This window comes from Peromyscus eremicus, chromosome X, assembly GCF_949786415.1.
Source record: "Peromyscus eremicus chromosome X, PerEre_H2_v1, whole genome shotgun sequence".
In the NCBI taxonomy this organism is placed as follows: domain Eukaryota; kingdom Metazoa; phylum Chordata; class Mammalia; order Rodentia; family Cricetidae; genus Peromyscus; species Peromyscus eremicus.
In genome coordinates this window covers 28,715,451-28,743,039 of record NC_081439.1, presented here as the reverse complement: position 1 = coordinate 28,743,039, position 27,589 = coordinate 28,715,451, and the positions used below count along the sequence as shown (strand labels likewise).

Genomic DNA, 27,589 nt, shown 5'->3' with positions numbered 1-27,589 from the left:
GTTGGCCAAGAGCCACATTCAGCCCTTTCCAAACTGGAACACATTCTCAGAAAGGGTTGGTCTCACCATCCTCATCTTGGTTTAGGCCAAAGTCTGGTTTCATTTTTCATTAAACTGCCATTTGTAACTTTCATTGAACAAAGTGACAGCATGCCCAACTGTCTTCATTCAGTGATTTTTTTTTTAACAAAAGAGGACCTTCTTGCCCCTCAGGAGAATGCATGATTTATTTATCTCCTCCATTGTGAAATCAGCTTACCACCATTACAGCTAACAAAATGTTCTGAAGAAAAATGTTTCTGTATCACATGGTGACTTCACTCAAGTTGGCAGTGACGAATTTCTCACCTAGATCTACCAACGCCTACACCAGAAAGGGAGAATTTTATCACTGGAGATAAGAACACTTTGCTTTGACTGGGGGTGAGTACCTAGAGGGCCAAGGCCACCTCTTGTTCTCCTTTTCTGTCCAGGGTCTGGCATCAGCAGGTGCAGTAATCATCAGCGATGTTCCCCCAAGTATCTCCAACTCTTCTCTTCCTGGGCCTTCATAGGCCTGTATCCCCTGACTCTCTGTGCCTAGGTACAATATGTAAACACTTAAATTGATAAGTCAGAGCAGAAGTGGTACACATCAATTCTAGACTGGGCATCTAAGATGCTTTTGATCCAGAATGCCTGCCCTCCGCCCCCAAAAGCTCTGAGTACATACTTGAGTCTCTACTTCACTAATGAACACATACTATAAGAAGTAAACCTTTGCTGTATTATTAACCACTGATATTCTGGGTGCTGTTTGGTACTTCATTGTAACCTAAGCTTTCTTCACTGAACCTATATGTACAAAATAATGTTTATTTGTAGGGTGTTTTTGTTTGTTTTGTTTTTCTTAACATGGTGACATCTTCTTAAAAAGTTTTTTGAGGTTATAGCTTAATTACAATATTTCTTCCTTCCCTTTCCCCCTTCAAAACCTCCCATACACCCTCCCTACTCTCCTTCAAATTTAAGGTCTCTTTTTACACTAATTATTGTTGTGTGCATATAAGTATTTGTATATACATATATATTCCCAAATATAACTTGTCAAATCTGTATAATAATACTTGTATATTTGTTTTCAGGGATAATTGTTTGGAACTGGGCAACCAGTTGATGTATTCTTCCCTAGGGAAGAGCACATCTCCTGCTCCCAGATTTTCTCACGTGTCTATGGTTCTTTGTCTAGGGTTGAAGCCTCATGGGTTTTTGGTTGGTTGTTTTTTGAGACATGGTACTACATAGCCCAAACTGGCCTTATATTGGCTATGTAGCCAATGATGACCTTGAACTCCTGATACTTCTGCTGTAACCTCCCAAGCTCTAGAATTACAGGCATGCCTCACCACAGTAGGCATGCCTTTTACTTGTGATGAGGAAGTATTTTGTTGGAGATTAAAAGGGTGCCTAGATAACCTAAACCAACTAATCCTTGGAACTACCACTGTAGTTCCAATTGCCTTCATTACTTCCTTTGCATTTTATAAACATGGAACTGAGACTCAGATTAAAGTAGAAATACTGGTTACTTAGTGGCTACATGGGTAGATCACCACCAATTTCCCAATTCTGTAACAGATACTTTTGCTATGCCATTGTCCTATGCAGGTGTTAAGAGCACAGGAGTTCAAGAGCCATACTCTACTGATGGCAGTTTGGGCTCTATCACTTACTAGCCCTGGATGTTGAGAGAAGCTAGTCAGTGTTTTTTTGCCTCAATTTTTTTCATCTACACTTCTCACTGTGAGTTGCCCTGGGGAATTACGGAAATATAAAGTATGTGAAAATCTAAAAATGTTAGTTGCTTATTTTGATTGTTTCATATTCTGTATCATCAGGCCACTGTCTTCACGTGTGCCAGACTCCCATGTTCCTGTCATACTCTTCTGCCTTTGGTAAATAAGGAATCTGTTTTAGAGCATCGTATGTTATGTCTGCACACCATCTGGCCACAGGTCAACTGCATTTAAAGTCCTAAGGAGTACAGCTGAGTGCTGTCCTCCTATGCCATATCCCTTGACCTAGACCTGAGACTATAGGGTCCTCCAGTGAGAGGATACAAGGGTACCTACTCTCTCTTCTCAGTCTCTGCTCTATTTGTTAATTGTGCTGTGCCTGGTAATCAAACTCTGCCACCAGCTCAAAGAATCTGTTGGGTAAAGGCCAAAGTTACCCCCTCTCTGGTTACTTTGGATAAATATTTAACCAGGAATCTTGACCACCCACAGTCTTCCTTTATGTTATCAGACAGTAGCTGAGTAGGAGGCAGGTAGTCAGAACTGCTTCCTGGGAAGGACAGAGAGCTCTCTGCCTCTGACTGGAGGCGTCGGGTCCTAGCCATTTTCCTCTTCTTTAGGTGCTGTCAAAATTACGTTGATCTGTGAGTCAGGAAGAGAATGCAAGTGGCTGGAAGTGGATCAAAATGTGAATTTTTAATTTTAGGGTAAGGACTGACTCATGTTTGTTTTTGAGGCATATTTCCTTTAAGTGTTTTTTTTTTCATAGCAATTTGTTTAAAGGGAAAGCATACTTATTTTGGTATATTTCTTTTAACAATATAAACAATTTTTAATATGAGAAACCCATATTTTAACTTTTTATTGAAGTGAGACCTGTATCCAGTGAGTGTTCATACCACAGGTGAGCAGTTCAATGAGTTTTCACAAATGTAACAAGTAAATCCATGTGACCAGCACCCAGGTCAAGATCAGTATCTGAACCCTGCCAACCCTTCTTATCTGTGCCGGAAACTCTCCTCCAGTTCACTAGTGACCACTAGCCTGCCTACAGTACGTGTTAGTGCTGCCTGTTCTAGTCGTTATTGAGACAGAATCAACATTTACGACTGTTTGCCTCCCTTCACTCTCGTTCTTCATGAGTTCCAGCCATGCTCAGCACAGCAGTGCTTCATACATTCTCATTGGTAGCTTGGTATCCTGGTTTGTGGCAATGCCATCACCACCTTCACCACATTTCAGTCCCCCTTCTTTTTTCAGTGGAGGGATTGAATTTAGGTCCTCACAGATGCTAGAGGCAAGTGCCAATGCCGCTAGGCCATATCTTCAGCCCTCCTTTTACTTTTTCTTTGGAGGAGGCTCTCACTAAATTGCCCAGACTGGCCTTGAACTTACTCCGTAGCTCATACTTCCCTTGAATTTGCCATCCCCCTGCCTCTGTTTCCAGAATAGCTGGGATTATATTACCAGGCTGGGCCAACGAGCATTTGGGCATTTTCTAATTAGCATAAACACAGTAGTGTGGTATCCCAGCTCATCTTCTTTGGTAAACATAGAACCCGTTTCTGTCGTGGCTGCATCTAGAAGGGGAATTGCTCATCATGCAATAGTGGTACTCAGTTTGGATATACTCTGCCAGAGTTCCAAAGTGCTAGAAGCAATTTACATCCCCACTAGCTTTGTATGAGAATTCTTGTGGGTCTATGCAGTATGAAGTCTGTTTTAGAATAAGGCAAACATGTAAACCAAACAGAACCAATTTAACCCTTTGGAATGACAATCTGTTCATTAAATACACTACCTCCCTCCAGCTACAACTTTTAGCCTGTTATGTAACCTGGATGAGCTTCCTGCTCTCAATCAACTCCCCCTTAATCCAACCACTCAAAAGTCTGTCTGAAAACATTACCCATTCATTTCTCCAGCTAGAATGTTGTGAGCATTAATAACTTGGTGTTTGCAAAACAAATTCAACCCCTCCTGCCAGGTGGAATATATCCCTGGAGCTCCAATGTGGCTAATATGGCAGAGTGAGCCTCTCTGCTCGGCGGATCTGCCTTTTGTAAATATCACATCTCCAGAATTGTGAATACAATTCAAAATCCAATTTGAGTCATAAAGAAAAGAATGCTATATTCTCCTGCAAGTTTTAAGAAAGCAGAGCTGTGTTTTCATATCGTAAAGCACTTTGCAGCTATAGGCATTCCTTGACTCAAGGAGCCAGAAAGGAGATTTAGAGGGCTTCTATTTTCTCCTGGTCTCTACCTAAGATTCAATACTGTGGAAGCCATGCTCCAGAATTCCATCTGTTAAATGAGGGTACTTTGACAAGTTGTTTAAGTGATCTGTGTTTTCCAGGTTTAGTTTTTATTCTATGAAGGTGGAGATGCTGACAGTGGGAAAAGGTACAGGGAGCCAAGGCAATATCCTATAGTGCCACCCTGCCCACAGTGTTGCCCCCTCCCCCAGCAGGCAGAGGAACGATGAGGACCCCTAGTTTCTAGCTTCCCAGTGAACTACATGAACTTTGAACTACGTAGCTTCTTTCAGAAATCACAGCCCAGTCCTTACCCAATATGTTTCTCTTTTACCAGTGTCTCCAATCCCCACCCCGCCCCTCTGGGGAGGTCTGGTTTCTGCATTCAGGAATATTCTGGCAAAGGACTAGGGTTCCCACCTATCCTGAGCCTGTGGCACTCAAAGTAGCGGGACCAGGCCTTTGGGGATCAAGGAGCCCCTTAAAGGTAAGCCGCTGGGTGGAGACTGGAGTGGGGAAGTGCACCCGGCCGCCCAGCATCCCAGGGGTTCCCCACCACCGAGGCTGAAGCTCCTCGCGGGGCTGCTTCCCGGTGTAGGCGCCCCGCCCGCTCCCCACCTCCACGCCCAGCCCCGCCACGCCGCCGGGCGCCCGCCGCGCCACGCCGGGCCGGGCAGCTGCAGAGCGGGCGGGCGAGTGGTCCGGGAGCGGCGGGGGCGGCGCCCGGCCCGCGGGAGGGAGGAGGAGGGACGCAGCCCGACGGAAAGGGGAAAAGGAGGGCGCGAGGGCGCCAGCAGCCAGCCTGTCGCGGAGACCCACAGGTAAGTGTGTGGCGCCGAGAAAAGGGATCTGAACCTCGAGGGGTCCTAAGACCTAAGCTGCTGAGCCAACAACGGGCGATGGGCCCCGGTGGGCTCGATGACCCGGAGGGTGACCGTGTTGTTCACTGGGTTGGCGGCTCTGAGCTGGAGCTCTTGGGGCCGTCTTGAAAGGCAGAGGCAAAGCATGGAGCCCAGCGGTCCCAGAGTGGGAAAGTGCATGTGGTAGGAAAAGGGCGAAGCTATCCCCCTCTCCCCGGGACGGGGGAGAAACCTGCAAATCGCAAAGCTTTAAATGATCTCAGACCCTCCCCACACCTCTGGGCAAAGAAGCCATGAACCTTACTCCGGAGGGCGATCTGCTGACACAGGACTTCCTGGGACACGGTTTACCATGTCTGGCAAGTGGGTGCGAAGATACTGAAGGAATGTAGATGCGCCTAGGACCCAGGATGGCTGGGCACAACACCAGCAGGCAGGGCCCAGAACAGGTGGCCCCAGGTACAAGGGGATGGACCAGCATCTCAGAACCAAGGGATGGTTATCAGCTGAAAAGAGGCTAGTGGTCTTGGGATGTTTCCACTGGAGCTTGGGTTTCAAAACTCCAGAACAATATACAAAGTGAGAGGGAGAAAGAGAGCTGACCCGCCTCACATGAGACACAGGAAGCATGACACCAAAGTGTCCCTTGGCTGCTTGTACGGGAACACTTCTAGTCTGGCCTGGCACAAATGTATGAATCCCCCGGGGAGCTTTTAAAAAGGAGATTCTGATTCAGTAGGTCTGGGGTGGGACCCAAGAGTCTGCATTTCTGTCCAAGCTCTCAGATGGTAGGTACTGTAGCTTATGGACCACACTCTGTGGCAGGCTCTACAGAACTGCTTTTTGTCCAACAGGCTGAAAAGCTGAAGCAAAAATGGGAGGCGAGGAGACAAGACAAAAATCCTAAGACTTCCCAATCCCATCTCTTAAATCACACACACGCTATGAAAAAGGTTAATCAATTGCTACTAGACTAATAGTGAAATGTTCTACTTTTCTTACCAACTTTCTAGCCAGCGAGAGGTTCCAATAACAAAGCCTCCCCACCTTCAAGGGCTTGCTACCTGCACTTGGTTTAATGCCATGATGACGCTTCACATTTTTTTTTAAACAAAAGATCTCCAATTTTTATTTTGTTCTGGGCTCCACAAATTATGTAGTAGATCCTGTCTCTTAGTGGAGCTGTGTCTGATTAAGGTTCAAACTGGTGGGTGATGATGAGAAAATAATTATTAGGTTAGCTTCTGCAGTTATTCTGATTTTTCTGAACGTCTCTTTGGCTAGCTTTAGTAAATTATGAGTATGGACCCCTAGTCATGCATGGTATGGCAGAATTTGTTGCATTTGTTTGTTGTTAATATTAATTAGTAACAATGCATCAAGAGCATCGTTATTTTTAAAGGAACTTGATTATGGCTGGACATGGTGGTGTCTATCTATAATCCCAGCTCAGGGGAAGTAGAGGCAGGAGGATCAGGAGTTCAAGGTCATCTTTGGCTATGTAGTGTAGGTAAGGCCGGCCAGCTTTGGCTATGTGAGATCCCGTCTCAAACAAACAAACAAACAAACAAACAAAAAAGAGTTTGTTAGTACATGGTACAATTAAGTGTGGTGTCAAAATAATCTTGAAGTCAACTGAAAAAGTGTGTGCTGTTTCCAAATTATTTGGGGAGTCTTTAGTGGCTCATAAAATTTTGCTTAGGTGAGCTCTAGAATGAACTGGACATCGCTTCCTTTGGCTGCTTGTATGGGTCAACCACAAAGCTGGAAGATAAAAGTGGCCCAAATTTTGTAGCTCTTCAGGGATATTGTTTTCCGTGGGCTCAGCACCATGCCAGCCCTGATCGGATTCCCTTCTGCTTTTATCATTCCCCCATCCCTGCAAGGTGACCTTCATTCAGTGGAGCTAAGACAGTTTAGCTACTGCAAGGCATTGAGCAAACGTAGGGTCAGCATCAGTGTTCCGTGTGTGAGTCATTCTTGCCCCAACCTCCCCCTCTCCCCCGCAAACTGAAGGTGTGTGTATTTTTTCAGGAGAAAAAAATGTTAGAAATACAGAAAAGAAAAAAAAATGCTACTAATTATGGATATGGGTCTGCTTAGCAGAGGGAGAAAAAATTGGAGAAATGGAATTTCATTGGTGGGTTTGGCCAGGAAATCCACTGTTTTTGGTACCATGAGGTGTCTTCCAGAAATGGCAAAGTAAGTTTGCTCAGGTGTTATGGAAAGCCAGCAAAGAAGCTGATTTTCCATGGCTGGTTCAGTTATTCTAGGGACTCAGGGAGGTGGGGGATATCACCACATATGTCTGCCCTCAGTAAAAGCCTGGGAAAGGTACCTATGTCAAGAACAAGTTTTTTTTTATGTTTATGCTTTCAAAGACACATAATTCTTTAATCTGTGTGGAACTTAACCTCTGGGGCATGGTGGGAGGTGGTGTAGTTGGAACATTTGGGGGAAAAATCATAAAATAAATCCCCTAAAAGATTCTGGTGAACACTTCCACTTTATAAATCTGTTTAATTCTTGAGTCTACTTTGTGTTTTTTAAATTTAAGTGTAACTTATTTACAAAAAAATCCTCTTTTTAGTGTAAAATTCTAAAAACACATATAGTCATGTAACTACCATCTAAATATAGAACTCCATTAGCCCCAAAACTTCCCTATAGATTCTTTGTATTCAACCTCTCCCACAACTTTCAGTCCCTATAATTTTGTCTTCCATACTGGTCCATGAATGAAATCATATACTATATAGCCTTCTGAGTCTAACTTCTGTTACCTAAGGCAATGTATTTGAGATTTTATCTATGTTAGTGAGTATTCCCATTATTTGTTCTTATCCACTCATCAACTCTTGATGGTTATGAATAAAGGCAATATAAACATTCATAGATAGCATTTTGTGTGAATATACATTTTCATTTCACTTGGTTTAGTATTTGAAAGTAAGGTTGCTGTTTTGAATGGTAAGCTAACTTTAAGAACCTGTCTAACTTTTCTAGAGTGGTTATAGCAGTTTGTTTGTTCGTTTGTTCGTTTTGTAGTACTTGGGATTGGACTTAGGGCCTCACACATGCTAAGTGAGTGCTCTGTCATTTACTTTCCTCCTCAACTTGTGCTGTTCTGTTTTCCTTCCTGCCATTGATGAATGAGAAGCCCAGATGCTTGGCTCTTGGTATTATTGGTTTACTTTATTTGTAAATGGTTTTGCTCATGTTTGTTTTTTAATTGTACATTGAAGGCACCACTATCTCAAGTCGTTACTAATTATATGGGCTTGCTGTTGCCCCTGGTTTGGTTTGGTTTTGTCTTTCAGAGAAACAGCTGGGTCATATCATCTTATTTTATTTATGTTATGTTTTGAGTACATCACTGTATCTTTTCTAGTCATTAATTCAACACACACACACACACGTGTATGACTTCATTGCTAATTTTATATAAAATGATAGTTAAGGTTTGCTTTTTACAAATAAATATTCCGTTGAAACATCTTTAGTTAAAAAGACTCTCCTCCCTCTCTGTGATAACTTCTTGACTCCTTTGTTAGAAATGGACTACATATGTGTATTTATTTTAATTTCTCTATTGTGTTCCATTTATTGATGTGACTCTCTTATACTAATACTATACTGTAGGCCTCTTAATTTTTTTTATGAGACCGAGTCTCATGTATCCAAGACTAGCTTCAAACTTGAACTCAGTATGTAGCTGTGTATGATCTTGAAGTTCTGATATCAGTGCCTCCACCTCCCAAGTGCTGAGATTACAAGCATAAGTCACTAAACTGACCTTATAATGGTGCTAAGAACAGAACCCAGGTTCTCACATGCTATGCAAACACTCTACTAACTGCGCAATAGCCTGAACTGTCTTGTGCATTTTAAAGGTCAATTTCTAGATTGCTTTTTGGTATGTAATATCTGTTGCTTTTAGAAATTGTGCCTGTGCTCCCCTCCAGCCCTGTTTCATCTTTTGATTTCTACACCATTGAGTATGAAAGCTATTTAATTTTTATAGGGATTTTCTTACATTCAAGCCATCTTGCTGAAATGTAATCATTTGATAGTTTTTCAGTTGCTTTTTCTAGACTTTTCAAGGTACACCATCAAATTGTCTTTGAATGGCAATAATTAAGGGATCCACTCTTAATATTTTTTACCTCATTCTATTTTTTCTTAGTGGCCTGGCTTCCTTCTAGAATAACGTTGAGTAGCAGTGTCTGACTTGAGTAGGAACTCTTCTAAAAGTTCTATTTTGTTGTAAAGTTCTAGTGGCTACTCTTATCTTTGAAACATTCCTTAACATTTTTAGCTTGTTTAAAGTCTGAAGTTTAATTTGAAATTTTATTGTAGTGATTGGAATTATTTTATTCACTGAAAACCTAACAGGATTGTGCCCAGTTCGTCTTTCTGGCTTTGTGGGTTCAATATTGATTTTCTTGGAGAAGTTCATATAGAATTAAAGCAAATGGCTTTATTTAGACAGATTATGAAGAACTCATCCATGGAGAATTTTAATAATGTTCTCATGGATGTATCCTGGGGACAGTGTGGGAGGGAGGAGGTAAAGGGGCTGTTTTAACCGTATATGTGTATGAACACAATAGCTTTGTGGTATTTTTCAAACTTTCCTAGCCACTATTTTCAGTGAAAATGTATTTTATATTCAACTCCTATTCAAGTATATCTGTATATAATTGAAACAAAATCTTTCAAAGTGTATGCATTATATTCTGATTATTTTCCATTCTCTCCCATCTGTCCTCTATCATTTCAACATGATTGTGATCTTCTAAGTTGGTTTGATCATGCTCTCATATAATTTCCTGGCACAGTTTGTGAAGTACTGCTTTATTGGGGGCCAGTGAGATTTCTCAGCAAGTAAGGGTAATTGCCATGCAAGCCTGATGATGTGAATCTAATTCCTGGAACCCACAGTGGAAGGAGAGCACCCATTCCAGGCAGTTATCCTCTGACCTATACATGCCTGCCATTGTACATGTGAATGCACTGGTTCTCTCTCCCTCCCTCCCTCCTCCTTCCCTCTTCCTCCTTCTCCCTCTTTCCCCCTCTCTCCCTTTCCTCCTTCTTCTTCTCCCCCCACTCTCCCCCCTCATACACACACATCACACACAGAAACACACACAAAATAATAATAAATAATTTTTAAAATGTAATTTAAATCTTTTTTTAGTTCACTGGGTTCTTCTGGTTTGTATCCAAGACACATTCATTTTTCTATTAACTCGTGCTGTGATACAAAGTGAGATATCCAGAGACAACTACCCATTTTTCTTTCTCTAAATATCATGTAACTAAACCAGAGTTTAGTCTTGACCCCACAGACTAGTCAGTAAAGGCAGTCTTATAATTCCATAGCACAAAACTCTCTTGTGACTTCTTACCACAGTTAAGATCAATCTCTAGGGGCCCACTGTAGTCTCCTTTATCTATTCTCTTCTTACACTTCTGCAAGCACACTGGCCACCACACTGTTTCTCATCTAAACCACATATTTGCCTGCCAGCCTTTGCTCATGCTCTGCTTCCTGCCTGGAGCACCATTTTACCAGATAGTCCTGTAGCTTGTTTCCTGGTTTCACTAGAGTCCTCTCAAACCCTCCTTCTAAACATCAGTCTCACCTAATTCTGGAGAGATTCCTGCTCTTATCCCACTTTGGATCAAAGTGATAACACTATTTATTACCTGTAACTCTATTTTTAAATCAGTTTGTCTACTGATTCCACACTTTTCCCCTTGATAAAATGTAAGTTCCAAAAGGGCAAGAAATTTGTATATTTTTGTCACTTTTGTCAAGATCTAGAATACTAATGGGTCATAGGAGGTACTCATAAAATATGTTGAATGTTGAATGACAACACAAATGTTTAGAATCATGCCTAGGCTCTATAAGAAAGAAGATATGGATTCTAAGAGGAACTCAATATACTATACCCTTCTGAGCAGGGTTAGTGTGGAATTTTCTTTAGATTAAGTGTTGAGTATCCTCTGGGTCAGTGGTTCTCAACTTAAGGGTCACGATTCCTGTGGGGGTTGCATATCAGATATCCTGCATATCAGATGTTTATATTATGATTCATAACAGTAGTCAAATTACAGTCATGAAGCAGTAACGAAATAATGTTATGGTTGGGGGTCACCACAACATGAAGAACTGTGTTAAAGTGTTGCAGCATTAGGAAGGTTGAGAACCAGTCTAGGGGAAGCAGTTGATTAACTAGCAGACACCCCTCTGGTAGCCACTACATTTTCGACTCTGCAATAGTAACAGTGATGGCTGGTAGCTGCTACTTGCCCAGTAGGCACACTCTTTCTGCTTTGTTTGTATGACTTTATTTAATCCTCCCAGCCACCTGAGGCAAGAATCTTATTACTTTACAGAAGAGAAAACTGAGGCCCAGAGAAATTCAGTCCCTTGTCTATGGTCATACAGAAGACAAGTAGTAGATCTGAGTTTTGATTCTGAAGCCCATGTACTTAACAACGCTCCTAGCAGAAGCAAGAGTTCTCAGTAAACAAGGGTGCTTGGTAGGCAAGCCTGATGACCTGAGTTCAATCCCTGGAACCCATGATGTAAAGAGAAACATCCCTGGCCTTTATGTATTTATAGTTATGGCTTTTGCTCTCTTAGCATATTGATTCTCAACATGGAGTGATTTCTTGCAATGTCTGGAGACATTTTTGTTGTCCTAAGTGGCACCTAGTAGGTAGAGGCCAGAGCTGCTGCTGCACATCATATAATGCACAGGTTACTCCCCATAAAGAATGTGCTGGGGTAGAGAAACTTCACCTTGGCACAGTGCTTCTGAAAGCTGTCTGTCTGTTAGAATCATGTGAGGAGTTTAAAAATTAAACAGCAATATCTGGGGCCAGTTTTAACCTTAGCAGACCTCCATGCATCCCCAGCATTGCCTAGCAATCCTTCTGTGCATTGGCTTTGCTTTCTAGTGCTCCAGAAGAACTGTTTTACACTTTCTTTTGTTTTCTTTGCACTTGTCTTGAGCTCAGTAGATAGGAATCTCTTCATATCTGCACCATCCAAACTTCCAACACGCTCATATTTGTAGAAATACTCACAGCACTCCCCACCATTACTGTGAAACTGTGAATGAGATGCCACTGTTGTGTCACAGTCTTTTCTGGGCTCTGGAAAACAGGAGAAAGAATGCCAATGTACCCTTTATCCGGATTTTTAAAGAAATTGTTTATTCATTTTACATACCAACCACAGATCCCCTTCTCTTCCCTCCTCCTGTCCCTCCTGCTTTCCCCCTAAACCCCCACCCCCATTCCCTTCTCCAAAAAGGTAAGGCCTCCCATGGGAGTCAGCAGAGCCTGGTCCATTTAGTATAGGCAGGTATAAGCCCCTCCCCCTGCATCAAGGCTGAGCAAGGTGTCCTATCATAGGTAATGTGCTCTAAAAAGCCAGCTCATGCACCAGGGATGGATCCTGATCCCACTGCCGGGGGGCACTCACACTTAAGTATTTGGGAGTAAAGGGCCATGGAGTCTGTAATTGATTGTCTAGTGGTTCAGAAATAAATGTATGTGCAAAGTTAAGAATGCAAAAGATAAGGGAAATATGGTAAAATGTTAGCTTTTTAAAAATCCAGATAAGTATCTGCATAAGCACATACATTTATTTCTGAATCACTAGAAAATCAGTTACAGACTCCATGGCCCTTTACTCCCAAATACTTAATTGTGACTTTCCTAATAATAAGAGTATTCTCTTACATCGCCACAGTGCAGCTATCGATTCAGTAAGTTTAACACTGATAAGATAGTATTATCTAATCTACTATTTCTATTTCAATTTTGACGATAGACTTGATAAAGTCCTACGCAGCACCTCTTTCTTCTAGTACAAGATTCAATTTAGGACTGCTATTTCATTTACTTGTCCTGCCTCTTAGTAATTTTTAGTCTGGGTTATTTTTGCAGTCTTTCTTTTTTCTTTATCCCTCTCTCCCTCTTTCCCTCCCTCCATCTCCTCCTCTCTTTCTCTCTTTTCGAAAGACATGGTAGATCTGGCTGGCCTGGAACTCATAGAGATCTGCCTCCCAAGTGCTGTAAGTAAAGGTGTGTGCCATCACATCAATCTTTTGAAGGACAATGATACTTATGATGAATACAGAGACCACTCCCTCTCATTTAATTATTTGCTTGTTTATGGGTCCCATGCATGTCTGCCTGGCCTAGAATTCCTGATGTTGCTAAAGATAAATTTGAACTTCTCACCCTCCTGTCTTCACCCCCCAAGTGTTGAGATTATAGGAGTGTGCCTCCAACAGACCTGGTCTAACTAAGGATTGAGCCCAGGGATTTGTGCATGCTAGGCAAGCACTCTACTAATTGAGCTATCTCCCTAGCTCCATCTTTTTAGAGATAAAGTACCCCTTATTTGTGCTTATCTAGTGTGTCTTGTCATCAGACATAGGTTGTACATTTGGGGCCAGAATATTGCACAGAAGATGATGTGTCCTTCTTAGAGCATGGCATCTTGGAGACTCATGTTGCTTATCTCCTCTTTATTGGTGACGATAATTGTGACCACCCAGTGAAGGTATTGTATAATTTCCTCACTGGATAGCTGCAGTTACTGTATTTTCCTTTAAAATGAACAAGCTTTGGAAAGACACAAATGTTCTGCTCCTCATTAATACTTCCCTCTAGCTTTAGTGATGATTTTTGCGTGATCAATCTTTAATGTGATGGTAGAAAATAATGATTTTTTTTCTAACTCTAGCTGGTCTAGGCAAGAGCCATACTGTCTCCCCTATTTATTTATTTATATATTCATTTATTTATTATTGATAGAAACTCATGAATTCTTATGTTTTAATGGTTTATAATTTATTAACATACATGCTTACTTTGGTTGCCCAATTGTGATGGACTTATTTTTTTTTCTAATACTGGGGGTTGAACTTCGTGCTTTATATATGGTAGGTAAATATTCTACTACTGAGCTATATCCCCAGTCCTCAAACTTCGTTCTTTGTTCTGTTTAATTCTTTCTTTAATGAACCCTTTTTCTGGACCATTTCTATAAGCTTATACTTATGTTCTAATATCTACTCTCTCCCATAGCTCCACATCTCCCCTCCATCTGATCACTTCTTAGAGGAATTCTTCAAAGGATGCTTATACCAAATTGCTCTATATTTTCTCCTCATGTGATACAGTTGGGGTTAGAGGCTATCCCCAGTCCCTGATAAACTCCATATTGCCAAGTACAGCCATTACTTCCCCAACTTACCATGCTTGACATTAAAGAGCATTTCTCATTTTTTCATTTTTTTATTGAAAAAAGAATCTTTTATCATACAATATATCCTGGTTATAGTTTCCCCTCTCTCTATTCCTCCCAGTTTCTTCTCCCCTCCCCTCCCCTCCCCTCTAGATCCTCTACCTTTCTGTCTCTCATTAGAAAAGAACAGGCTTCTAAGAGATAAAACAAAAACAACAAAATAAAATACAATAATATGAAGCAAACACTTTCATACTATAGTTGGACATGGCAACCCAACAGAAGGAAAAGAGCAAGCACAAGAGTCAGAGACCCACCCATTCACACAGTCACAAGCCCCATAAAAATACAAAGCTAATAGCTATAAAATGTGGCTGAAGTTTTCCTGGTTCCGCAGCCACTTAGACCCAAGTAAACATACAGAGGCTTATATTAAAACTGTTTGGCCATTAGCTCAGGCCTACCACTGACTAGCTCTTACACTTAAACTCAGCCCATTTTTGTTAACTGTCACCATGTGTTGTGTGACTTTACCTGTATGCCATTACATGCTACTCCCTGGATGGCAGGCTGGCGTCTCCTCATTCAGCCTTCTTCCCAGAATTCTCCTTGTCTGCTTATCCTGCCTATACTTCCTGCCTGGCTACTGGCCAATCAGCATTTTATTTATCAACAAATAAGAGCAACCCATTCACAGCATACAGTGCAACATTACCCATTAATAATATATACACAAAGGACCTGATGTAGACCCATATAGGCCCTGTGTTTGCTGCTACAGTCTCTGTGAGTTCATATGCGCCTTGCTTAATTGATTCAGAGGGCCTTGTTCTCCTGATGTTCTCTATCCTCTTTGGCTCTTATAATCTTTTTGCCTCTTCTTCTTTGGGATTTCCTGAGCTCTGAGAGGAGGAATTTGATGAACACCTCACATTTAGACTTTTGCCAAATAACATCTGGCTATGGGTCTCTGCATCTGTTCCCATCTGCTGCCAGAAGAAGTTTCTCTGATGATGACTGGGTAAGGTACCAATCTATGAGCATAGCAGAATATCATTGGCAGTCATCTTATTGATACTTTTTTTAGACTAATAGTATTTGGTTTAACCTGAGGCCTCTGGGATATCTAGTCTCTGGTTCTTGGTTACCCAGTGTTGAGTATGGGTTCCTTCTCATGGAATGGGTCCTAAGTCAAATTAGAGGTTGCTTGGCTACTCCCACAAGTTCTGTGCCACCATTGCCCCAGCACATCTTGCAGGCAGAACAGATTGTAGGTCAAAGGTTTTGTGGCTGGATTCGTGTTTATATTTCTCTTTTGGAAGCCTGCAGCATACCTTCCCATGCCAAAGAGACTAGAATGTAGGGTCAAGGCCCAATGTAGGCACCAGCTCTACTTCTTCATGTTCAATAAGTTGTGTGGGTGTTGTCCTCCACAATGGGGCCCCACTGTTTGCAGAGAGCAACTTATTGTCTTATCAACAGCCTAGATTGTTTGGGGATTTCCATGGGACCTTTTTGGCCAGCAACTCAAATGAATGCAACCCAGTCCCTCCTTTGGAAGCCTTGCCTGGCTACAAGAGATGGCCAGTTGAGATTCCATATCTCCCATTACTAGGAGTCCTCATTAGGATCACCATAGATTTCCAGGAAGTTTCCACTGCACTAGGTTTCCATACCATTCCCCCAAATGCTCCATAATTCCAGCCATCTCTCCTGGCACTCCCTCCCTCCTTTCTATCTCCCCACCACCCTATCCATTCTGCTCCCTTCCCCATCTACCCTTAGTCTACCCAAAAAATCTATTTCCCCCTCCCAGGGAGATCTATGCATTCCTCCTAGATTCCTCCTCTTTACCTAACCTCTCTGGGTCTATGGGTTATAACTTGGTTATCATTTACTTAATGTCTAATAGCCACTTATAAGTGAATACATATTGTAGCTTGAGTTTTCCTGCCTGGCCCACAGTCAGGACAAATCTTTCTCACCTGCCAGTCCCACAGCCTCTCAGACCCGACCAAGTAAACACAGAGACTTATATTGGTTACAAACTGTATGGCCATGGCAGGCTTCTTGCTAACTGTTCTTACAGCTTAAATTAATCCATTTCCATTAATCTATACCTTGCCACATGGCTCGTGGCTTACTGGCATCTTCACATGCTGTTTGTCATCGTGGCGGCTGGCAGTGTCTCTCTGACTCAGCCTTCCACTTCCCAGCTTTATTCTCCTCCTTGTCCCGCCTACACTTCCTGCCTAGCCAATGGCCAATCAGTGTTTTATTTATTGACTAATTAGCAACACATTTGCCAAACAGACCATCCCACAGCAACATATCATATTTGTCTCTCTGGGTCTGAGTAACCTCACTCAGGATGATTTTTTCTGGTTCCATCCATTTGGCTGCAAATTTCATGATGTCATTTTTTTTATTAGCTGAGTAATACTCCATTGTGTAAATGTACTACATTTTATTTATCCATTCTCCAGTTGAGGGACATCCTAGGTTGTTTCTAGGTTCTGGCTATTATGAATAAAACTGCAATGAAGATGGTTAAGCAAGTGTCTTTGTGGTAGGATGGAGCATCTTTTGGATATATGCACAAGAGTGGTATAGCTGGCTCTTCAGATAGATCGATTCCCAATTTCTGAGGAACTGCCATATTGATCTCCACAGTGGCTGTACAAGTTTGCACTCCCACCAGCAATGGAGGAATGTTCCTCTTGCTCCATATCCTCACCAGCATGAGCTGACACTTGTGCTTTTTATCTTAGCCATGTGTAAGATGGAATCTCAAAGTCGTTTTGATTCGCATTTCCCTGATGACTAAGGATGTTGAGTGTTTCATATGTTTCTCAGCCATTTGAGATTCTTTTATTGAGAATTCTCTGTTTAGATCTATATCTCATTTTTAATTGGATTATTGTTTTTTTGATATCTAGTTTCTTGAGTTCTTTTATATATTTTGGATACTAGTCTTCTATCTGTCTGATGTGGAATTGATAAAAATCTTTTCCCGTTCTGTAGACTGATGCTTTGTCCAATTGATGGTGTCCTTGGCCTTACAGAAGCTTTTCAGTTTCATGAGGTCCCTTTGATTAGTTGTTGATCTTAGTACCTGTGCTTATTCTGTTCAGAAAGTCTTTTCCTGCTATCACTATATGTGAGTCAATATGTGATTTAAGCTGTAGTAGTGTTTCTTTTACAAACTTTGGTACATTTGTATTTGGTGAATAGATATTAAGAATTGAAAAGTCATCTTGGTGGACTTTTTTCTTTGATAGGTATGTAGCTTCCTTACCTGTCTCTTTTGATTAGTTTTGGTTTGAAGTCTATTTTATTAGATATTAAAATGGCTACACTAGCTTGTTTCTTAGGTCTATTTGCTTGGAATATCTTTTTCCAACCCTTTACCCAGAAGTAATGTTTATCCTTGATGTTGAGGGGTTTCTTGGATGCAGCAGAAGGAGGGATTCTGTTTTCAAATCCATTTTGTTAGTCTATGTCTTTTTATTGGGGAATTGAGACCATTGACATTGAGAGTTATCAAACCAATGATTATTGATTCCTGTTAATTTGCTGTAGTAGTTGTTGTTGGTGGTGGTAGTGGTGTATGTGTATGTGTGTGTGTGTGTGTGTGTGTGTGTGTGTGTGTGTACACACACGCACGTGCATTCATGCTTCCCTTCTTTTTGTTTTGCTGGTCTGAGATTATTTATTTCCTGTGTTTTCATGGGTGTAGTTAACCTCCTTGAGTTGGAGTTTTCCTTCATCACCTTCTGTATGGCTGGATTTATAGACAGATATTGTTTAAATTTGACTTTATCATGGAATATCTTATTTTCTCCATCTATGGTTATTGAAAATTTTGCTGGGTGTAATAGACTTGGCTGGCATCTGTGGTCTCTTAGAGTCTGCAAGACATTTGTCCAGGCCCTTCTGACTTTTAAAGTCTCTATTGAGAAGTCAGGTGTAATTCTAATAGGTCTGCCTTTATATGTCACTTGCTGTTTTTCCCTTGCAGCTTTTAATTTTCTTTCTTTGTTTTGTATGTTCGGTGTTTTGATTATGTGGTGAGGGGACTTTCTTTTCTGGTCCAATCTATTTGGTGTTCTGTAAGCTTCTTGTACCTTATAGACATCTCTTTTTTTAGGTTAGGAAAATTTTCTTCTATGATTTTGTTGAAAATATTTTCTGTGCCTTTGAGCTTGGATTCTTCTCCCTCCTCTATTCCTGTTATTCTTAGGTTTGGTCTTTTCATAGTGTCCCAGATTTCCTGGATGATTTTTGTCAGGAACTTTTTAGATTTAACATTTTCTTTGACTGATGTATACATTTCTTCTATCTTGTCTTCAATGCCTGAAATTCTCTCTTCCATCTCTTGTATTCTGTTGGTGAAGCTTGCATCTGTAGTTCTTGTTTGAATTCCTAAATTTTTCATTTCCAGAATTCCATCAGTTTGTGTTTTCTTAATTCCTTCTATTTCCATTTTCAGGTTGTGAACAATTTTGTTTCCTTCAATTGTTTGTGTTTGCCTGGCTTTCATTAAGGGATTTATTCATTTACTCCAAGTGTTTGTTTGTATTTTCCTGGGTTTCTGTAAGGGATTTATTAATTTCCTCTTTAAGGACCGCTATTGTCTTCATATAGTTGGTTTTAAGGTCTTTTTCTTGTGTTTCAGCTATGCTTCGATATTCAGGGCATGTTGTAAACAGCTATTCTATCAGGTAGGAAAGCTGGGCTGTAGTAGAGATATATTGCCCTGGGTGTTATTGATTGTATTCATTTGCTGGCATCTAGGTATCTGTGTTTGGAGTGATTATAGGTCTACCTGCTGATTTCTGGATTTGTCTTTGTTGGGTGAATGTTTTGTTTCTTGGTTTTTGTTTCCTCTCTGGATTTTCAGAGAGTGTGTTGGCTGTGTGTTCCCTGTTTGTCTGCCCTGCTGGTGTGTTCACAGGGAATGCCTGTTGGTGTTGGAGGCTAGGATACAGTGAGGAATGAGGGAGGGAGGTTAGGAGGGAGTGGTCTGTGTGATCCTCAGGGGATGTGGGCAGGGGAAAGGGAGGCCGAGGCTGCAGCTGGTGTTCTTTTGCAGCACTAGGGACTGAGACTTAGGGATTGGCTCTGAGTGGGGAGAGAGAGAAGAGAGAGAGAGAGAGAGAGAGAGAGAGAGAGAGAGAGAGAGAGAGAGAGAGAGAGAGAGAAAGACTGTGGGTAGCCTACCTGGTATTTTAGCAGGCATCTTGAAGAGCGGTTAAAAAATAGTCTCCACCTCCTTTTCTTTCTTTCCCTTTTAAAACACTTCTTTTGGCCACAATTAGCCTACATTTGTCTGGTTTTTCTTTGTTTTTGTCCCCTTTTCCTCTGCTTAACTTACAGAGATTGTCAACTCTGTAAATATGGGGACTTCCTTGTCTTTCAGAACATTCCCTTGAAATGACCTCATTCAATCTTGTGACTTTCTATAGGTTCCAGTACTCCTGGAAATGATTTTTCTCAGCACCCAAGACTTACCCTGCATGGATGTCTACTAGGCACATTAAACTTATCACCTCCAAAACAAAATATCTGTTCTCTACTATTCTCATGCAGAATCTGCTGTGTCTCCGTAAGACCCATGTCAGTCTTTCACATCATCATCTGCTTAGTTGTTTGAACTTCAGACTCACAAAATTCACGTCCTGTGTTCATCCCATCAACAAATCTGATTCGATCCCAAATGTTCCCATTTCTCTCTCTGCCTGCTCCATCACTGTACTTTGCCATCTGTTTCTTGGATGATTGTGGGGGCTTCCAATATCCACCCAGCAGCTAGAAGATCTAATCGGATCATGTCATATACTTACTTCTAGATTACTGCATTCTGCCATGCCTTGCCATGCTGCTCCTATTTCTTCTCTCTTCCCCTTTCTTCCTTCCTCCCAGCACACTCCTTTGGACTCTTTGAGCACATCAAGCTGCCGTGGGGCCTTTTGTATTAACTGTTCTCCTTGAATGCTCTCTTTGCACAACCCCTTCATCTATCTCCGGCCAGTTCATCACTCAGGTATCAGTTTAATAGTACCTCTTTGAGGAGCTGACCTAAAATAGCCACTAAGTCACTCTTGTTCTTACCTGACTTTAATCCCCGGTACTGCACTTTACTGTCCATTTGTTTCTTTGCTTGTATTGATTTTTTGTTGTTGTCTTTTATCCTTAGTGTCCACAGTCGTGTTTGGCAGATAGTAGAGATTTGAGACATATTGATGACTGAATCATACATTTAAGCTCTCTAATATAAGTTTCAGCACATGAATACTATGAAGTAAATTCTCTCTTTCCCTCTCCCTCCCTCCCATCCCCTTCTCCAGGGCTTTACCTCAGGCCTCTTTACTCAGCCTCCTGAAGTGAGGGCAGGGCTTACAAATGTGCACTACCATATCCAGCTTCAATGTTCTCTTTTTGCCATTGTACCCCCACATGTCTGGGGTTAGTCTAGATGATGCTGGTGAAGATAGGAATCTAATAGATTTATGTGTAAAGATCCTAATTAAAGTTTCCAGACAAAGGGGAATTATTATTTCGCCAGAGATCACCACTGTTACATTTAATTAATTTATTAATTTATTTTTGGCCCTCCTAAACATAAAACTGTTCTCAAGAATTTAACAAATTGATGTCTTGACTTTGGGCTCAAACATGTAAATTTTCCTTACATTTATTTATTTATGGGAGCACACATACTACAGCAGGTATGTGGAGCTCAAAGGACACCCTTTGGGAGTCAGCTCTCTTCCAACACCATATGAGCTCTGGGGATTTGGGGATTGAACTCAGGTCATGAGGCTTGACTCGGTGGCAAGAGCCCCCTCCTGCTCTCTCTCTCTCTCTCTCTCTCTCTCTCTCTCTCTCTCTCTCTCTAATAAGCCTTTCTATAGGCCTGTATGTGGATGCTGATGCAGGAAGAAGGTGATGAAGGAACTAATGTTCTTCACTGTTCTTATAGTATCCTCGTTTATTGTGGCATGAACTCTGCAATAACACAAGTGATATTACACGCAAGTGTGTGTGTGTGTGTGTGTGTGTGTGTGTGTGTGTGTGTGTGTGTGTGTGATAGAATCTAGGGAAAGGGCACCAAAGATGTTTGTGAGTGCGTGCTTCTGTACCTGAAATTCAAGGTCTGAAGACATGGGGAGAAAGAGAAGAAAAGTGGGAGGTTGTATACCAAAGTGATTTTGCTTTTAGACATGATTAGAAGAGTAACAATGTATCTTGCTTTTGTTTTCTGGTTTTAGAGACTGAACCCAGAGATTAGTGTTTAACTCAGTTTCTGAATTGTATACCTAGCATTGAGCTGGGCTTTGCATTTTTTTAAACTCCTAGACATGGCTCTATATGGTTCTAAAACTTCCAGGAAAATCAGTACAATTGAACTCAGCTGGTGCTTTTGTTGTCTAGATGTTTAATTTTTTGACAGAATATATTACATGTTCAAGGTAATTGAAGAACCTATTACCTTTGATGCAGTAAGATCTGGTTTTCTGAATGGAGCTGAATGTTTGTTATAGTCACAGTTCATAAATGAGCCAAGAGCTGGGTCTATTATTCATGTAAATAATATTTCTCACCTACACAGCACCATTAGTAGTGAGGTAGGCAAATGTGTCAATTAACATTTCATGGACATTATTTAGGGACTTTTTTTGTCTCATTTGTGAAAGTGGATGGAGTCTATATATACATATTTTAATTAAACTTTATTGAAGTACAAATCATATACATTATAAGTTGTATGGCTTGAAAAAGGTTCACAGACTGGCCACATCCTTGCTGCTAGCCTGCAGATACAGAATCAGAGCATAAGCAGCTCTCGGAAGTCCTCCAATGCTCCTTTGACAAGTACCAGTACGTTATCTCAAAGACCATAGGTTCCACCCATCAGGTTTCCTAACACTTCATGTGCATGGTACTAGATGGGAGCTCTCACTTCTTCAGCTAGATGTTGTCCATGAGATTCCTCCACAATGCCGAGCAGTTGTAGGAGTAGTTGTAGTTAGCTCATCCTCACTGCTGTAGAGTGTGACATCCGCTGCCTCCCACAGTTCATCCTTTCTGCTGGTGAGAGGCCATTAGTTATTCTCCACTTGTTGTCTTTTACACATAGCACTTTAGGGACATTTTAACATATCTTTTGGTGAACACATATGTTCTACCAGGACACTGGCTAAAAGAATGCTTTCAATATATTTTTTCACAGTTGTCAATACTTTTCTTCTCTAAGTTCATGTAGGGTTAGTAGATACCCTTGGACATAACATACATCTACATTCACAAACAACTCAAACTTTTCTTTATAACTTAAGTTTTAGCATAAGTTTTTGTTTCTTTTCTTTTCCTTCAAAGAATCTGTTTCTATGCTTGTTCATTCCATTACAGCCACCTATATTGAGACATCATTTTTAAGTATCTTGAGAAAATTTGGTTTGCTTTTTCATTTCCTAAAAATTCACTGTGGTTTCTGTTTTTTCATCTCCTTATTCCTTTTGAAAAACAAACAAAAACAACAAACAAACAAAACCACTCCTGGCACTGTTGAGTGTGTTCTGCAGACCTTTAGGCATGGGTTCATCACCTGGGTGGCTTTAGAATGACTCAGACATGGCACAGTTGCTAAGTTTGCCAAGGAAAAGAACAAAGGAAAAATGAGGGGATAAAAAAGCTGACGATCCAAACCAACCATCACAGAAATATATAAAGGAGACTTTGAGAAACTAAAGTATGCCTTCTTTTGTCATGATTACACCTAGGTCAGGAAGTTGACACTTTTTCTTCAGCAAATCTGTTTTTACCCACCAGGTAGAAGTGAGCAAAAACATTGTTTGTTTTTGGTGTGAGACATCTTCCCTCTGTGTACTTACTATGCAGAAGAAACAATTAACAAATAATATTGTCTACAGTGGTACTTTCCAAATTCTAGTGTGCGTGATTTTCACCTTGGGGTACATTTACACAATGGAATATTACTCAGCTGTTAAAAACAATGAAATCAGGAAATGTGAAAGCAAATGGATGGAACTAGAAAAAAAATTACCCGGAGTGAGATAACCAAGACCCAGAAAGACAAACATGGTATGTACTCACTTATAAGTAGATATTAGCTGTAAAGTAAAAATAACCGGGCTACAATCCACAGACCCAGAGAGGCTAGGTAACAAGGAGGGATCACGAGGGGTACACCCAGATCCCTGGGAAAGAGAAATAGAAGAGATCTCCCCGTTAGAATGCAGGAAGATGGGGATGGGAACATGAGAGATCAGGTTGTTGTAGGGGGAATGGAGGGGGAGAGTACTGAAAGAGACTACTGGAAAGGTGGGGGGCATTTCAGGATCAGGTAAAAACATGGTGCAAGGGAATCTCCCAGAAATCTACAAGGATGACCGCAGCTAAGACTCCTAGAAGTGGCATATATGTAGCCTGAACTGGCCATCTCCTGTGACCAGGCAAGTCTTCAAGTGGAAGGAGTGGAACACCAACCCAGCCACATAACCTTCCACCTGTAGTCCTGCCTATGGAATGTGCTGGGATTGGTGCCTAGCCCAATTGTCATCAGAGAGGCTTGATCCAGCAAATGATGGAAACAGATGCAGACCCACAGCCAAACATTATGTGGAGCTCAGGGTATCCTGCAGAAGATGTGGGGATAGGAGGATTGTAGGAGCCGGAGGGGTCAAGGACATCACAAGAAAACTCACAGAATCAACTAACATGGGCTCAAAGGGGCTCACAGAGACTGAACCAACAACCAGGGTGCCTGCATGGGACTGACCAAGGCACTCTGCATATATGTTACAGTTGTGTAGCTTGGTGTTCTCATGGGACGCCTAACAGTGGGAACAGGGCCTGTCTCTGACTTACTGACTTTTGGGACCCTACTCATACTGGGTCACCTTGCCCAGCCTTAATACATGGGGAGGTGCTTAGTCTTACTGCAACTTGATATGCCATGATTTGTTGATATCCATGGGAGGCCTGCCCTTTCCTGAAAAGAAACAGAGGAGTGGATTGGAGGGACAGAGAGGGTGGAATGGAGAGGAGGAACTTGGAGAAGAGGAAAGAGGGGAAAATGCAGCTAGGCTGTAAAATTAATTAATTGATTAAAATAAAAAAATGCACATGACAATTCAACAGCCCTAGGCTGGGCCCCAAGATCTCTGTGTTTCAGTTCCTAGCATATGTAGGTGCTGTTGACAGGGCACCACAATTTTGGTAGTGAGGCCTTGGGGCCCAGCCAGAGTGTTCATGGTACATTTATTTGCCCTTTACTCATTTATAATGATGAACATTCCTGACCAAGAACCTCTGTGAGATGAAGAAGACCATGTGCATTAGCACATCAGAAGAAACCCTGTGCACTTTAGGCATGGCTTTTAACCTCAAGTAGCTTTTAACCTCAAGGTCCTTCACCTAGTTTCTCCTCAAATGAGTCAAAAACCTGAAGGAAAGCTACTGAATTCCTCAAGTGTACACCAAACCACAGAAAACTGTGGTGATATATTATGTACCCTAATAAAATTTGCCTAAGGATCAAAGGACAGAACAAGCTACTAGATTAAACATAGATGCCAGGGAATGGTGGCACATACCTTTAATCCTAGCACTTGGGAGACAGAGATCTGTCTGGATCTCTGTGAATTCAAAGCCAACCTGGACTACATGAGATTGACTCAGTCTAGGAGAGAAACAGAGCCAGGCAGTGGCTTGAGAGTCACACACATTTAATCCCAGCACTTGAGATCTCATACCTTTAATCCCAGTATTTGAAAAGCACACCCGCCATTAATCCCAGCACTAGGAAGGAAGTGATGGCTGAGTGGTGAAAGGTATATAAGGCATGAGGAGACAGGAACAAAAAGCTTTTTCAGGCTGAGGAGTCTTAGAGGTAAGATATGGCTGTAGCTTGTTCCTTTGTCTCTCTGATCTTTCATCAATCACCCCAATATCAGGCAATGGGTTTTTATTATAAGACCTATTAGAATTTGTGTTACATCTGGCACCCAACTTGGGGCATGAATTCATGAAAAAGCTACTTGCTAGAGCTACATGCAGCCAGAGTCCCTACCCTGCAATCTAAGTTTTTGTTGTAACCTCTCTACAAAAAATTCCATAGGTTTTTGGGCTCCAAAGACCACAGGAGTTAGCCACTTTTGCACATTCCCCCCATGCATACAGCTGGGTCTCTAGTTTCTTCCCTTTGGCTTTCCTTGAGTCCCCTTCTTGGGCTGCTGCCACACCGTTATCTGAATTGTCATTGTTAGCAGATTTGGTGAGTCAATTAAGATTTCTTAAAGGGAGGAATTAGTTAAAACAAAGTTTTTCCGCCCACATTAAAAATTAGGAAACATTTTCACAATGGAGGGAGTTTGGTCTCTGTTTGATAATACGATTGATGTTCTGAACATGGAACAATTAAATGAGAGGATAATTAATGTAGATGGCATTCATGTAATGTCAATTATAAATATTATTTATTTGATCATTTTTGTTTTAGCATTAAAAAACTTGATTAGTATGAGTGCCAAGATAAAAGTTTTAGAAAAACTTGTTACAACAGGTCATAGAGATATTCAGACCCAGACAGAAGAATTTAAAGGAGAAACAATCTCAACATTGCATTATAAGGTTACAGAGAAACAGCCTAAGGCTTTCAAACAGCCAACCTTAATTTATCCAGTAACCTTACAGGAACTACAAAATGATAGCTATCCCTAAGTTTTTGTATGAGCTGATTGGACTCTTGTGCGAATTTTAGATTTGAGGAAATTCAAAGAAGTAATAGTCTCATATGGCATCCACTCATCTTTCATGAAGCAGATGTTAAACTCATGGTCAATGTGTAATATCAGGATATTGGAGAAATTTGGTTACATCTGTCTTAGAGGCTGGTCCACAAATACAATGAAGTAGGGATAGAGGTATGGAAATATCCCCAAATCAGCTTCTTGGAGAAGGCTATTATGCTTATACACAAGGACAATCTTTATATGATGACCACAGCCTAGCTTTATGCTGCATGGCAGCCTTGAATGCTTGGGACAGAATTGAACAAATAGGAAAGAAAATTGAGTCATTTACTAAAGTTATACAGGGGCCCAAAGAAACCTTCACTGATTTCTTACAAAGATTGACTTTAGTAGTAAATAGAATGATACCAAATTCAGAAGCTAGACAAATAATTATTGAATCTCTGGCTTTTGAAAATGCTAATGCATAATGCAAAAGGGTAATTAGGCTGTTAAAGGCAAGATCATCACCCTTGGAGGAATAGATCCAAGATACAATAAATATTGAATCTCATATCGTGGTGATGCTTAGATAGGAGAGGTGATTTCCAGAGGTTTGAAGAAAAATAGTAATGTCAAATATTTCAATTGCAGTAAACAAAATCACTAAAAAGGGACTGTAAACAATGTTTTTTCAAGAAATAATCCCAACAGAATGTCCTTCCCTTCTGGATTATGCAGAAGGTGTAGCAAAGGCAGACATTGGACTAACAAATGTAGATCAACAAGGGACAGACAAGATAATCCTTTGCCTTTGCCATCAAGAAACACCCTCAGGAACCTTTTGTAGGCCCCCATGTCAAATTCTGTTCAGTCATTTCCTGTCATCGTGGAAGAAACTCCTTCTCAGAGCAATTAAGAACCTAATGCCTGTTATAAAAGACTACACTGCTCTGGATGATAGAAAAGCTATAGAAGAGAGAACAAAAAATTCAGGAGAAACTATTAATCAAAACTGATAAAGATTAGACTTGGAAACTCCCTAAATTTAGTGTTGGGGAAGGGTTTTGTTTTCGTCTTTTAGGAGAATGAAGGCTAAGGAATCTGAAGAACACTGGACAAATAAGACGTCTGACGAAAAAGGACAAATCATCCAAAACTTGTCTCAAGAAAAATATTTTCTGCAGTGAACCATGACCATGCCTAACAGTGACTTTGAAGTCTCCAAAAAGATGATAGGACCCCACAATAACTATTCCAACAGGACAATGATAACACCACCAAGCTGACAACCACCACCCAAAGATTGGCTTTGGACTACAAACTGCTCAGGACAATATAGAGATGGCTAGCTGAGATGATACAGTCTCATAGACTACTCCAATCAGGACTTGACCATAATCCTAAATTTTCTTTGTGTCCCCATAAGACTACCAGTGCCCTCAATCAGTAGGAAGTAACCTAAAAAAACTACACCCACATTCCCCAAAAATGGATTATGGATATTTATGTTTGTTTAGGGGTTGGTTTAAAATTGTTATTGTTCATAGTTAATCTCTTTCTAAAAGAAGAAAGGGGAATATGATATAGAAATATATAGAAATGATAAAATAAAAGGGTAGATTATTGGATCTACTCTGAAAAGAAAAAGGGGAGGA

General features: G+C 41.0%; 1 protein-coding gene across 5 annotated transcripts in view; it reads left to right on the top strand.

Moving 5' to 3' along the window:
* The first annotated feature begins 4,776 nt into the window (after window positions 1–4,776).
* Adgrg2 (adhesion G protein-coupled receptor G2) overlaps window positions 4,777–27,589 on the top strand; it is a 117,878-nt gene continuing 95,065 nt past the window's right edge. For all 5 annotated transcript variants that reach the window (XM_059250469.1, XM_059250467.1, XM_059250468.1 and 2 more), the window contains exon 1: window positions 4,777–4,853. The gene's annotated coding sequence lies outside the window, so the exon portion shown is untranslated. The remainder of the gene's footprint in view (window positions 4,854–27,589) is intronic.